The sequence below is a fragment of the Triticum urartu genome, chromosome 7 (assembly GCF_003073215.2).
Source record: "Triticum urartu cultivar G1812 chromosome 7, Tu2.1, whole genome shotgun sequence".
Taxonomy (NCBI): Eukaryota; Viridiplantae; Streptophyta; class Magnoliopsida; order Poales; family Poaceae; genus Triticum; species Triticum urartu.
The window spans coordinates 221,416,555-221,429,774 of NC_053028.1; positions in this window are offsets into that span (position 1 = coordinate 221,416,555).

Sequence of the window (13,220 nt, forward strand, 5' to 3'; positions counted from 1 at the left end):
CTCAAGCGCCCGCGATCTGTAAATAGGCAGTAACTTACTGGAACAAATACAGCTTATATGTAGTAAGGAAGGTACATAATGAACATATATACGCTCTCCGTTATTTATAGCCAATTTGGGAACATACGGAACAAAATTGGAAGAGGGATTGCGAGGAAATATGCCTCACTGCAATGGAGAGTAGTAACTAATAGGCTTCTTAATGCAAACCCGGCCAGACACAGGAGAGGTGAGGGTTACTGCATCGATATGCTCAAGGGTGGCTAGCGAGCAAACAAAGACGGCGAGGCATGGGCCGCCGCGTGTTGGGAACGACAGTGGAGGTAGGCTTGACGCCGAAGAGCGGGCACACGGCTGGGGTGAGCACGGCGGCGCCGAAGAGGGTTCTGCTGTGGATCTGGGGGAGGGGGGAGCTGGCGAAGGAGATTGGGTGGACTAGTTGAGTGAAACGCGGGCGGACAGTGGGGGGGTGTTGGCGGCCTAGGTCAAAAGGGTGAAAAATATCCCCGGTCGCCGCACGCGCGGAAAGGCCTATGCAAACGGTTGCCTCTAAGCGCTCGTGTGCACAAACAGAATAATTTCGTTTGAAATGAAGACGTACTAATTTTGAAATGAAGACGTGAGTTCATCGTTTCGCCTCTAAATTTTTCACACGTAAACCAGACACAATTTTACCATGGGTTTGATTTGCTGGCGCATTTCAGGTCTCGTGTGCTATATGTAAGACATTTTTTGGCATTTACCGTGCATGTTGGCATATGAATGAATCCTAGCTGGACTGCATTTCCTTTCGAAAGGGATGAGGATTGCCGTTCGATCTGGGAGCATCCAACAGTGCAAACGTACGATCCGTGGGGTTTCGGTTCTAGCCAATCAGAACGCACGATTCAGATTGCGCACGCAGCGAGGGGGGCATCGGCCACGGTTTGGTAGGCACACGGCTTTCGTGTGTGAACCGTGTGCTATTTGAAAAAAAAATTTGGGAGGGGCTATTTTAAAACATGTACATGTTTTGTCGAAAGAGATGAGGATCGTCGTTCGATCAAGGAGAATCCAACGGTGTAGACGTATGATCTGCGGGGTTTGGGTTCTGGCCAATCAGAATGCACGAATCAGATCGCACGCATGGCAGAGGGGTGGGGGTGCACCGGCCACGGTTTAGTGGACACACGGCTTTCGTGAGTGAATCGTGTGCTCTTTGAAAACATTTACATTACCTAACATCATATTTTTGTACGAATGAAAACATGAGTTCATTGTTTCACCTCCAATTTTTTCCACGGTAAGAAATCATGAGTATAGTGGAGAGTGTCATATACTAGTATCATGAATATACAGTACATATGACACTAGTGTATGATACTACCTTTAATTAATTATAGCGCATAGTATAATACATAGAGTATAGTATCATATATAGATCATATTTATGCCATGCATGACACAAATTAGCATCGCATTTAACATGATACGGTATCTACCTACTATATGTTACTGTAACCCTCTTTATATATATTTAATTCTTTGCCACATCAGCATACTTGTTATTTCCGAGTGCATGACATCGTCGGCCACTATGGCCAGCCTTATATAGTGGGGAGTATCATATACTATATATATAGTATCATGCATATGATACTAGTGTATGATACTACGTACGAACCTTCATAGTGGATATATAGTATCATAGAGTAGTACTAGGTCCCTCTGTAAACTAATATAAGAACATTTAGATTACAAAATAGTGACCTAAACGCTCTTATATTAGTTTACGGAGGGAGTATATATCATAGATGACCGTATTTATGAATTGAGCCCTATAAGGCTGGTTATTATGGGGAGTATTATATATATATACTAGTAGTATCATGCATGCATATATATGATAGTGAAGCTAGGATACTACTTCCGTAATGCATAGTATCATAAGTTAACATCTTAGGTTGCCTTACTAATTGTCATGCATCACACAAAGTAGTGGTACAACATTTAATATGACACGGTATCATGATATGATACCAAATCCTCTCTTGTGTGCCACATCATCCAGAAAGTCTAGTTGGCATGCATGATACCGCTTATGATAATACAATTACAACCAGCCTAAACCACAAAGGAGGGAGTATGAGACTAGCCACAATGGAGAGTAGTACACTAGTAGCATACACATATCCCTAGACTATATATGTTACTACCTTCATAGTGGGTAGTAACATAAGTGTAGTGTCATGCAAAGCTTCATTTCTTAGGTTACAGACTCATATTGCATTGGGACATGTGATGCTACAGTAACTAGCTAAGTTACTGAAACTGTCTCTCTCCTCATTAACTTACTGCCACATGAGCAAGTTTGCTGAGTTGGAGTCAGTGTTACTGCTGAAGTTACTCCCACTGTGGCTAGTCTAATACTAGCTAGTTGTCTATGATATACTAGCTACCTCACTAAGAGCATGCATGGTTACTAATACAGCCAAGGGTGGCTATAACAAGTTGCCATGTCATATATAGCCAACCTCTTAGTGGGCATGTACAATAATAAGTTTTATATACATACTAGTTTATCAATAGTTGGCCCACCTTACATCCTCACAAAGTGTCTTGGGTCTCATGTTGCAGCTGGCTCTACTAACCAAGAGCCCGCTTCTCTTCTCTTTCCTCCAACTAATAAGCACATATATATTATTCTATTCCTTATAGCCAGACTACCCACAGTGGGAGTAACATAGGTAGTGACATCACACATATCTAGATAAAATAGATGATGTGGCAAGTAATAAATAAAGAAATGGAGGAAAGTCAATATGTGTGATGTTACTACCTATGTTACTCCCACTGTGGGTATAGTCTTACTATAGTATGAGACTACCCACAATGGGGTAACATAGGTAGTAAAATCACACATATCTAGATAAATTAAGTAGATGATGTGGCAAGCAATAAATGAAGAAAGAGAGGAAAGTAGTAACATAGCTAGTTACTAGTAGTATGAGTAACATCACATGTACATATCAAGGCAAGATGTGTCTATAGCCTAATAAATGAAGTGTTGCATGTTACAACACATATATGTTACTCCCCACTATAGAGGTAGTAACATAGAGTAGTAACACATGGGCATGTTACTAGTCTATGTTACTACCCATTGTGGCTAGTCTGAGTAACATCACACATCTCAAGGCAAGATGAGTCTATAGCCTAATAAATGAAGTGTTGCATGTTACTACACATATGTTACTCCCCACTATAGAGGTAGTAACATAGACTAGTAACATTCTATCTTACTACCCATTGTTGCTAGTCTTATGTCACTCTATTGTGTACTTACTTGCTCTAAGGCATAGTATCATAGAGTAGCTAGTATCATGTGTAGTACTTTATTTATATTGTCATGCATGAAACATAGTAGCATAACATTTATTATGATACGGTTTCATGATATGATACTTAACCCTCTGTTCCTTCATTTAATTAATTCTATGACAACTCATCAAAATTGCCTAGTTGGCATGCATGATACTAGCTATGATACCCCCTTACTATCAGCCTAGCAAAGGTGTACAGATCATTTGTGCGTCATTTTCTGAGTTTTCATCCATTTGTTTGAGAAGCGGGGAGAAGTTTCAAACATTTCGGCCGCGAGGTGCGGCCACTAGCGTAGGCCTAGTTCGTATTTTAATTACAAAAAATTCAGATGGAGTTCGGACATCATCAAAATCGATGTGTGCCTGTGGCGTGCTGTCATGACCCCATGGAAAAAAATTGGTAAAGTTTGGCACAAGTTTTGATGACCGCCCCTTCCAAACCGGAGCATCTCACATGAAGGATCATGGTTTTCCAAAAGGAGACATGTCAATTCAAACTCCTGTGGTCAGTGACTTCATCGTTTGGCCTCATAAAATTTGCATGGTACGCAATCACCATTACACCACAGGTTTGATTTTCTGGCGCATTTTAGGTATCGTTAGCTATATTTAATACATTTTTGAGATTAACATGCATTTTGTGCATAAAAATAAAATTACAACCAGAACTGCATGTGCTGTCGAAAGGGATGAGGATCATTGTTCAATCTGGGAGCATCCAATGGTGCAGACATACGATCAGTGGGGTTTGGGTTCTGGCCAATCAGAAAGCACGACTCAGATCGTGGGCGGGGTGGCGGGGTTTGGTCGGCACATGGCTTTCATCAATGAACCGTGTGCTATTCGCAAACCAGATTGCATATTTTTGTTCACACATACTGTAGTGAGATCGATTGAGTGTGCTACCTCTATGATATAATAATAATAACCAAAAAACAGTTCATATTCATTGCCTGAGCTGACAGCATATCAAGGTCAACATATTAACGGTTCTTACATCAACATAAAACCGGGCATAACTCACAAATTCAGTACACACGACAGTTCTAAATTGAACGAATTAAGTTGCAGGGTAGGCATAAAGACTAGTCTTACGGCTTAATTCCCATGTACATGGGGGAACTGGGATCATTATGTTGACCCGGAATGAACTTGGGGTTTTTGATGATTTTATGCTTCTTTGATGCACTGGTGTGCGATCCCTTAGTTGGCAACTCATCAAATTCATCGTACTCGCCCTGATCGGCAACATCGTCGACACCCAGTACCCTTCTCTTCCCATGCATCGCTAAATGGCCGTTCTTATGCAAGGGGTCTTCCTCAAAGAAAATCTGGGTAGCATCGCTGGCAAGAATGAATGGATCCGCGTGATATGCCATCGTTGTCCTGTTAACACGGGTCTTCCTGTACTCATCAGTCCTTACCTGACCAAGAGGGATCCATGCGCACCTGAATAATGACACCTTAACTTTTACATAGTCAAGCTCCCAAATCTCTTTGATGGTTCCATAGTATACCATTTTATCAGCTTCATTTACAGTCATGCATTCTATTAGAATAGAGCTGTTCTAATACGAGGTCTTCTTATCACGTTCCTCGGTGTAGAACGTGTATCCATTTATGTCATATTCTTGGTATGTCAACACCGTAGGTGATGGCTTTTGTGCCAGCCACGTAGCAATGTCATCGATGGATCCTTGTGCCAAACGATTCTTCAGCCATTCGGCGTACTTCTTAGTGTGCTCCTTCATCTCCACTTCTGATGAAGGCACCATTGGTAAGAAGCTTTGGCGTATCTCCGCCAAGTGTTCTTCGGCATAAGTGATGAGAACTGGGCTGTTAAGCAGTACCGTCAAATGCGCTTTCTCTGCCAATTCTCCGGGTGCGGCCATTTGCGTGCCAGCAAGGACCAGCTTACCTTTCGGCCTTCCCTCGTGGCGAGAGAGGGGCAAACCTATAGGTCTTTGTTTCATGTATTCAATGCAAAACTCAACCACCTCCTCCGCGGTATAACCTTGTAGGATGCTTGCCTCTGGATGGTTTCGGTTCCGACAAAAGCGCTTCAGTATTCCCATAAACCGCTCGAAGGGATACATGTTGCGAAGAAACACAGGACCACGATACTTTATCTCTTCGACAAGGTGCATAGTGAGATGGACCATGACATCAAAGAATGATGGTGGGAAAAACATCTCTAGGTTGGACAATATTCTTGCAATATCATGTTGCATATTATCCAACTCTTCAGGATCTACAACTTTTTGCCATAGTTTGTTGAAGAAATCACAGAGGTCAATGAGTGTGTTTCTTATATCTTTGCCCACCAGATTCCTGATGGCCACCGGGAGGATTTGTGTCAACATTACGTGGCAATCATGTGACTTCATGTGTCCGAACATCATTTTACCTGAGCTCAAATCCACAAGACTTCTGATGTTTGCGCAGTAGGAAGAGGGTGTCTTAACTAACAACAAATAGGTGAAGAACTGTGTTGCTTCTTTTGTACTGAAATTGTAACTATGGCGAGCTTTGATGAATTTGTCATCATCTTCTGCTTCACTCTTGCGTTGTGATTGATCAGCAAGTATATCGAGACGTGAACCATCACCATCCTTTCTTTTACCTTTAATCTTGAGCAGAGTATCAAGGATGCTTTCACATACGTTCTTCTCTACGTGCATCACATCGATGCAGTGGCGTACACATAGAATCTCCCAGTAAGATAATTTCCAGAACACCGATTTCTTCTTAAACACTTGATCCTCGGGTGTTAGTTTCACCATCAAAGGGTGGATCTTTCCAAGCACAACATTAAATTTTTTAGCCATGTCGTGGACCACCTCCCCGTCATAGGGTCTTGGGGCCACACCTGCCTCTGTCGTACCATAAAATTCAGCTTTCATCTTTCGGTACGGGTGATTCATCCGCAAGAACCTCCGATGACGCAAATACACTGTTTTGCATGAGTTGGGAAGTCTTCTGCTAGCTATCCTATCCATGCATGTCACACACCCTACATCTCCCTTTGTTTTCTGCCCCGATGTGTTGCCTAATGCCGGCATATCTTGAATGGTGTGCACCAGCATCGCATGTAGATTAAAAAATCTCCTTTCTGTAAGCATCATAACATTTTACAGCATGCACATATATCCACACTGTCGACAGTTCTTCTACCAGTAGCTGAAAGTAAATGTCGATGTCATTTCCGGGTTGCTTTGGGCCTTGGATAATCATTGACATCATAATGTATTTTTTCTTCATACACAACCAAGGAGCTAGGGTATATATGCATAGAAGCACCGGCCATGTGCTGTGATTGGTGCTCATATCGCCAAAAGGATTCATCCCGTCAGTACACTTCCCGAGCCTTATACTTCTATGATCCTTGGAAAAATTTTCAAACTTGTTGTCGATTAATTCCCACTGAGCTCCATATTTCGGGTGCCTCATAAACCTATCTGCAATTCGCTAATCATGATGCCACCGCAACCTCTTTGCCTCTCTAGGGTTTGCAAACAAACGCCTCAACCTTGGAATTAAAGGAAAGTACCAAACAACCTTGAACGGGATTCCTGTCTTGATCTTGTCGTCCAATTTGGACTTTTCCTTTGCTCTCCTGCGCTTGTATCATGCATTCTTGCATGTGGGACATGCACGAAAATCTTTGTACTCACCACGGTACAATATACAATCATGCGTGTATCTTCTGTACTTCAAGTTCCAATGGGCAAACAATTTTATTCGCATCAGTTGTGCTTCTGGGGAGCACATTATCTTCCGGAAGAATATGTTTGAAAATACCTAAGATCTCTATGAAGCCCTTGTTTGATAGACTGTTTGCTTCTTTAAATCTGAGAAGCGCCAGGGTGGCACTCAACCTGGAATATTTCTTTTTGCAACCTGGGTACAATTCTTTCTTGGATTCCGCATCAATGGTTGGCAGATCCTTGTACCCAATCATATCCTTTTCTGGGCCCTCGAAATCTGCAATCATAGCAACAAAATTTGGCATATCAAGATCGTCATCATCTGCGTGGATGTCTTGGTTTTCCAGTGGGCGTTTTGGCTTTCCGGTGTTCCATTGGTAGCTTGACGCCTCTGCCCCGATGTTAGATTCAACATCCATGTGACACTGATCGGGGTTTGGCATCTCGCTACCCTGGGTATCTTCATCCATGACCTCCTCTTCACCGTGTCTGGTCCAACGTGTATATCCATCCATGAATCCCCTAGAGACTAAGTGCATCTGGACATCTGCAACTTCATGTGACTCTGTATTGGCACAATCAGTACATGGACACATGATGTAATCCGCATCACCAATTCTCCTCTTTGTACTTTCAGCCAAATTCATGAACTCTATCACGCCGCTGATAAAATCTGCGGTTTTTGGATTCTTTATCCATCGAGATCGTTCCATCTGCAGCAGACGAATGGTAATTATAAACAAAACAACAACATTAATACACGGATTAACTGCTGCCCAGAGATGCATGCATAAATCACAAGGTTTTATTTTAATAATTACTGAGGGCGCTCCATGTTGTTATGCAGACGTGCAATGACAAAAATTAATGGCCAGTCAATTTACGTGCAAAGTACTTGTACAACACTACACTTAGGAATTGAATACCTTAATTCAGCCACTCACGAAAAGAATACTACCTTAATTAATTAGCCGCGCGGCAACCTCCACCCAGCGGACAGACAAGCGCGATGCAGCGGCACGCCGAGGTAGCAGGGTCGAGGAGCAAAGCTTAGTGTGGCTGCCGCCTGAAGTTCGACCTCCACTATCCCGCCATCAACCGCGATGGATGTGCTCGAATCACGCCGCCGCTGACCTCGATGGTTGAGCTCCTCCTATCTCCCACTGCAGACCGAGGATTGACCTCCTATGATGCCGCCACCGCCCACTGACCAAGGATTGACCTCTTCTCCGGTAGCCGCTGCCTAGGACACCGTCGCCATCTCTATATGAAGAGCGGCTGCTTTTTACGGATATCCGTGGAGCGGCTGTTTACACCGTATCTCACCGTACCTCAATTATATGGATAGGGTAGTACATCACATCCGGTTATGTAACAGCAACCGTGCCTAACCTATGTTGTCTTCTCACATGGTTTGGTGCGGAAATCGTGTGTGACGTTGTAATACCCAACACAAACGACATGTACAAACAGTGTGCCATATACAACATATATATAGTGCCATTAGTAGTTCCCGACCATTAGCTTATCTCCATAGTTTCCCCATTTGACCCAAATTCCTACATAGACTCCAAATTCCCTCGCGTGGCGCTGACATTGGGGGAATGCGGACGAGTGGTGCTGATGGTTTCGGTGCGGCTGCTCCTACTCGTATCGCCGCCGAGCACTTGCCTAAGGTCATCAGAAGGCAGGTGTACTACGGATCCGAATGGTCCTGTCAGGTTCCAATCTATCCTGATCTTTTTTAGCATGTCCAAAGTATAGATCCTTGCTGAATCCGTCCTGAATGAGCCCCACCCCCAGGAAAGCGATCTGCCGCCGGATCCGGAGCTTGACTCCAGACTCCCGCAACACAAGTTCGACTCTGAGTTTTGCGCAACCAAGAAGTACCAAAACCTGAGTTGTGTGCACGGGCACACTCCCGCTCGACGTGTATGCACGGAGGGATTTGACATTGGCAGGCGGTTTCTCAGTTTCCCCTTAGAGGTTAGTGCTAATTAAGTTCATCATTTTACTTCATTTAATGCCACCGCTCATCCATAATACTATTTAACATTGGCAGGGATATGAGGCTTGTGCCTTTGTTAACTGGCTGGATGAAGAATGGCATGGCAGGGCTCAGAGTGTTATCACCAAGCTCGCAGAAGATAACGTAAAGCTGAAGAAGAAACTGGCTGATCTGGAATGTACAATCAGTACGATGAAGTGAGAAAGAATCAGTCACATGCAAGAGATGAAAGCAAGAGACAAGAAGGAACTAGCATGTGTAGTTGTGGTTGTCGCATTAGTCATGTTCTATGCACTGTCTGCAATGATGATTAGGGTTTTGTTTGACAGTATTGCTAAAGCACATCTAGATGTGCTCTAAGTAATGCACATCTAGGTCCTATGCCATTGATGTTACGCGAAGATTCGTGCAAATATTTTTCTTTGCCTTTTTTCTTTTCCTTTCTAGTTTGATTATTACTGGCTTTATCAATAAGAAGAGTTCAATGTATTTCTTGCCAACTGTCCTACTCCATTCGTACCGGTACCAGTGCATAATCCCAAAACTCGTTCCTTGTTTTTGTCCTGAAAAAGGAAACCAGCCAAATAGCCAATAGGAGTCCCGCGCAACCTCAGGAATTTGGAGCGACTGGGTACAAATAATTGCGGTTGATTATATCAGCGGTTAGATAATACATCAACCCCCGCTTCAACCCCCACTTCGATTCGCAGTTCCTCTTCTCTGCATACCCCGCCTAAGTGTCCACCATCTTCATCGTCCCCGGCAGGCCGCGCTACACACTGGCACACACTCTGCAGCCATGTTGAGCGATAGCGAGGACAACAATTCGGCCAACAGTCTGGCGCCCGATGATAGGTCAACATCGGAATCATCCCGCTCGGCTTCCATGAGTCCGGTGTCGAGCCTAGACCTCGATTATATCCAGTTCAAGGAAGGGACGCCACCTCCAGACTCGTCAGACGACAACCAGACGGACGAGGAGCCATCGGAGGACGAAGAAGAGGACGACGATGATGATGAGGAGGAATGGTCGAACGAAGAGGAGGACGATGACGACAGCAACGACGATGACGACGGCGGCGGCGATGAAAAGCCAACGGTCAGCGGCAAGAAGCGTCCTCCCCAGGACGATGTCGCGGGGCCATCCAACAAGAACAACAAGAAGAAGGACTAAATTAAGTAGACTGTATATATCTCTGTTTATCCTGTCAATCTCATCGCAGACGGTTAGTAATATGTATTCGACAGAGATCTTCTACATTATCGCCAACAGATTGGTTTGTTGAACTGTGTGCCCTGAAGAGCACACAATTCACAAAAAAAGACTGTATGGGCTGTCTATAATGATCGCACACAATTCTGATTACCAACCTGTTTGTCGGATATCACACACATCTTGTTACGCCGAATCATTTGTGTTCACCACACTCATCACAAACGGTTCATCGGAGGAACTGTATGTCGTATATCGCACACACCTTGATCTGGCTGCCCATTTCTGTTGTTCTGTCTCATCGCAAATAGTTTGTACAGATCAACCGTATGCCCCTCATCGCACACGCAACTATAATTTGAATCGTGTTTGATGTATCATTCATCGCAAACTTTTTGCATCATTTCTGACGGTTTTCATACAGCACTGTTTGCGATTATTGCATCACACACAGTTTCTCGAAGGGTCTCTGATCGTAGTGTCGCGTTAGCAGCATCCTGCAGTAGTTGTAGGCCTCTGCAATGGAACCCTCAGGTCTAGCTCTGTTCCTGACATAGCCCTTGAAAGTGCCTAGCCGCCTTTCAATAGGGTACATCTAGCCATATTGTACCGGACCTCTAAGTAGTGCCTCATGAGGTAGATGAAGAACCAAATGCACCATCACATCAAAGAAGGCTGGAGGATATATCTTCTCAAGGTCGCATGGGATAGTTGGTATCTTCTCTCTAAGACGCTCCAAAGCATCCATCCTGATATTTCTACTGCAGAGTTCCGTAAAGAATTGTCCCAACTCTACAACTGCTCTGTATAAGTCAGGGCGGCCCAATCCTCTAAGGATAACAGGTAAACCCCTTTGATGTAGGACGTGTCAGTCATGAGTTTTCAACCCTTGTACCTTGTTTCCATCTGCACTGACTCTCCTTTCAGGGTTGGAAGCAAATCCATGTGGGAATCTCACACGTAAAAGGACCTCGGAGAATTCTTTTCTTTTTACCTTGTCCAAGATGTACACCGCTAGTGCCATATCTCGTGGTTTACCTTCATCTTGCACCTGCAAATCCTTTCTAATACCCAGATGTGTCAAATAAATCCTAGATTTTAAGGTATCTTTCGTCTTGCCTTCAATATTAAGAAGTGTGGCGATAATGCTGTCACATATATTTTTCTCGATGTGCATCATATCAAGATTATGCCGCAGATCCAAATCTTTCCAACACTCCAAGTCCCACAAAGTGGACCTGCGGGTAAACAATAATCTCTCTTCTACCCTGCCATGCTACCTTTTCCCGCTACCATTACCAGGATGGTTTCCTGGTGTAATATGCCTGACCTTCTCTAATTCCACTTCCTACTCATTGGCGGTGAGCCTCCTTGGCGCATCACGGTTTTCATGCTTTGCATTGAACACATGTCTTTGGTATTTTGTAGGACGCGACTTCTCCTTGGCAAGGAAACGGCGGTGTCTAATGTAACAGATCTTGCTAAGTATTGCATATGACAGCGGATTGCTGTCACAGTGAACACATGCATTGTAACCATGTGTCGTTCGCCCTGATGTAGTGACCAAACACGGATAATCACGGATGCACCAAATTATAACAGCACGCAGAAAGAAATCATCTAGTGGGCTGCTATATAGGTCTCTAGTGAGAACACCCTTCCATAGCTGTTGAAGTTCCTCCACAAGAGGCTCCATGAATAAATCAAAATCCTTTCCAGGACTTTTTGGACCTGGGATGAGCAAGGCCATCATATAGTTTGATTCTTTGGTGCGGACATTTGGAGGTATGTTGTAAGGGATAACAAGCACTGGCCACATGCTATATGTGGCGCTCTGGTGGCCAAATGGGTTAAATCCATCTGAAGCTAAGCCAAGTCTAATGTTTCTTGGGTCAGCAGCAAACCTTTTGTGTTTCTGATTGAAGCTTTGCCACTCACTACCATGAGATGGATGGCTCGTTACATTCTAATCTCGGTACTCCTGATTCCTAGAATGCCACAGTACATCCTCTCTTGTTTCACATCATGAAACAACCTCTGCAATCTTGGTGTAATTGGAGAATGTCTCACAATAGTATGAGGAATCCTCTTCACAACATCACCATCTTTCCATCTTGATGATTTGCATTTCGGGCATTCACTTAAGTTGGCATAATCCTTTTGGAACAGAACAGAATTATTCTTACAAACATGGAACATATCATATCCAATTCCAACTACACGAAGGAAATTCTTCATTTACTGTAGGTGTGTGGCAGCACAGACGCATCTTGGAAAGATTTGCGGAAAACAACCAACATTGCATCGAATGATTTGTTGGTCATCCGCTCAGATGTCTTCGCCTGAAGAAAGGGGACCATAGCTGAGAACACTCATAGCTTATTTCCTGGGGTGATAGCCACGTTGCATTGTTCCAACATGAGGGCCCACCGTTTTTCTTCTGCAGGTGAAAGTTCATGAAATGCACGAGCATTTCGTAGCATTGTTTCAATGTTGGTCAAACTCACTTGACCCGCCACCACCTCCTCCTCCTCCTCCTCTTCCACCAGAGCATCAGGCGGATCAAGATGGTGATCTGCTGCTTCCACGTAGTCAGTAACATTGATGTTCACAGCTTCACCATGATGAACCCACCTAGTATATGTGACCGACATCCCATACAAGTGTAGATGATTTTGCACAGTTGACTAGGGTCTTGTAACTGAATTCATACAACTGCTACACGGGCAGAGCACATCTGATTTCGGACCACCATACTCAGCTCTCATAAAGTTCATGAAGTGTTCAACCCCCTAGACATATGCAGCGGAGAATCTTTGAGCAGAAGTTATCCAAGTCCTGTCCATCTATTAGACATAAAAATTAGTTCTTCTACTAGATATTATAGGAAAAACATATATGCTTTTTTATGAAGTCCAGAAAAAATACCT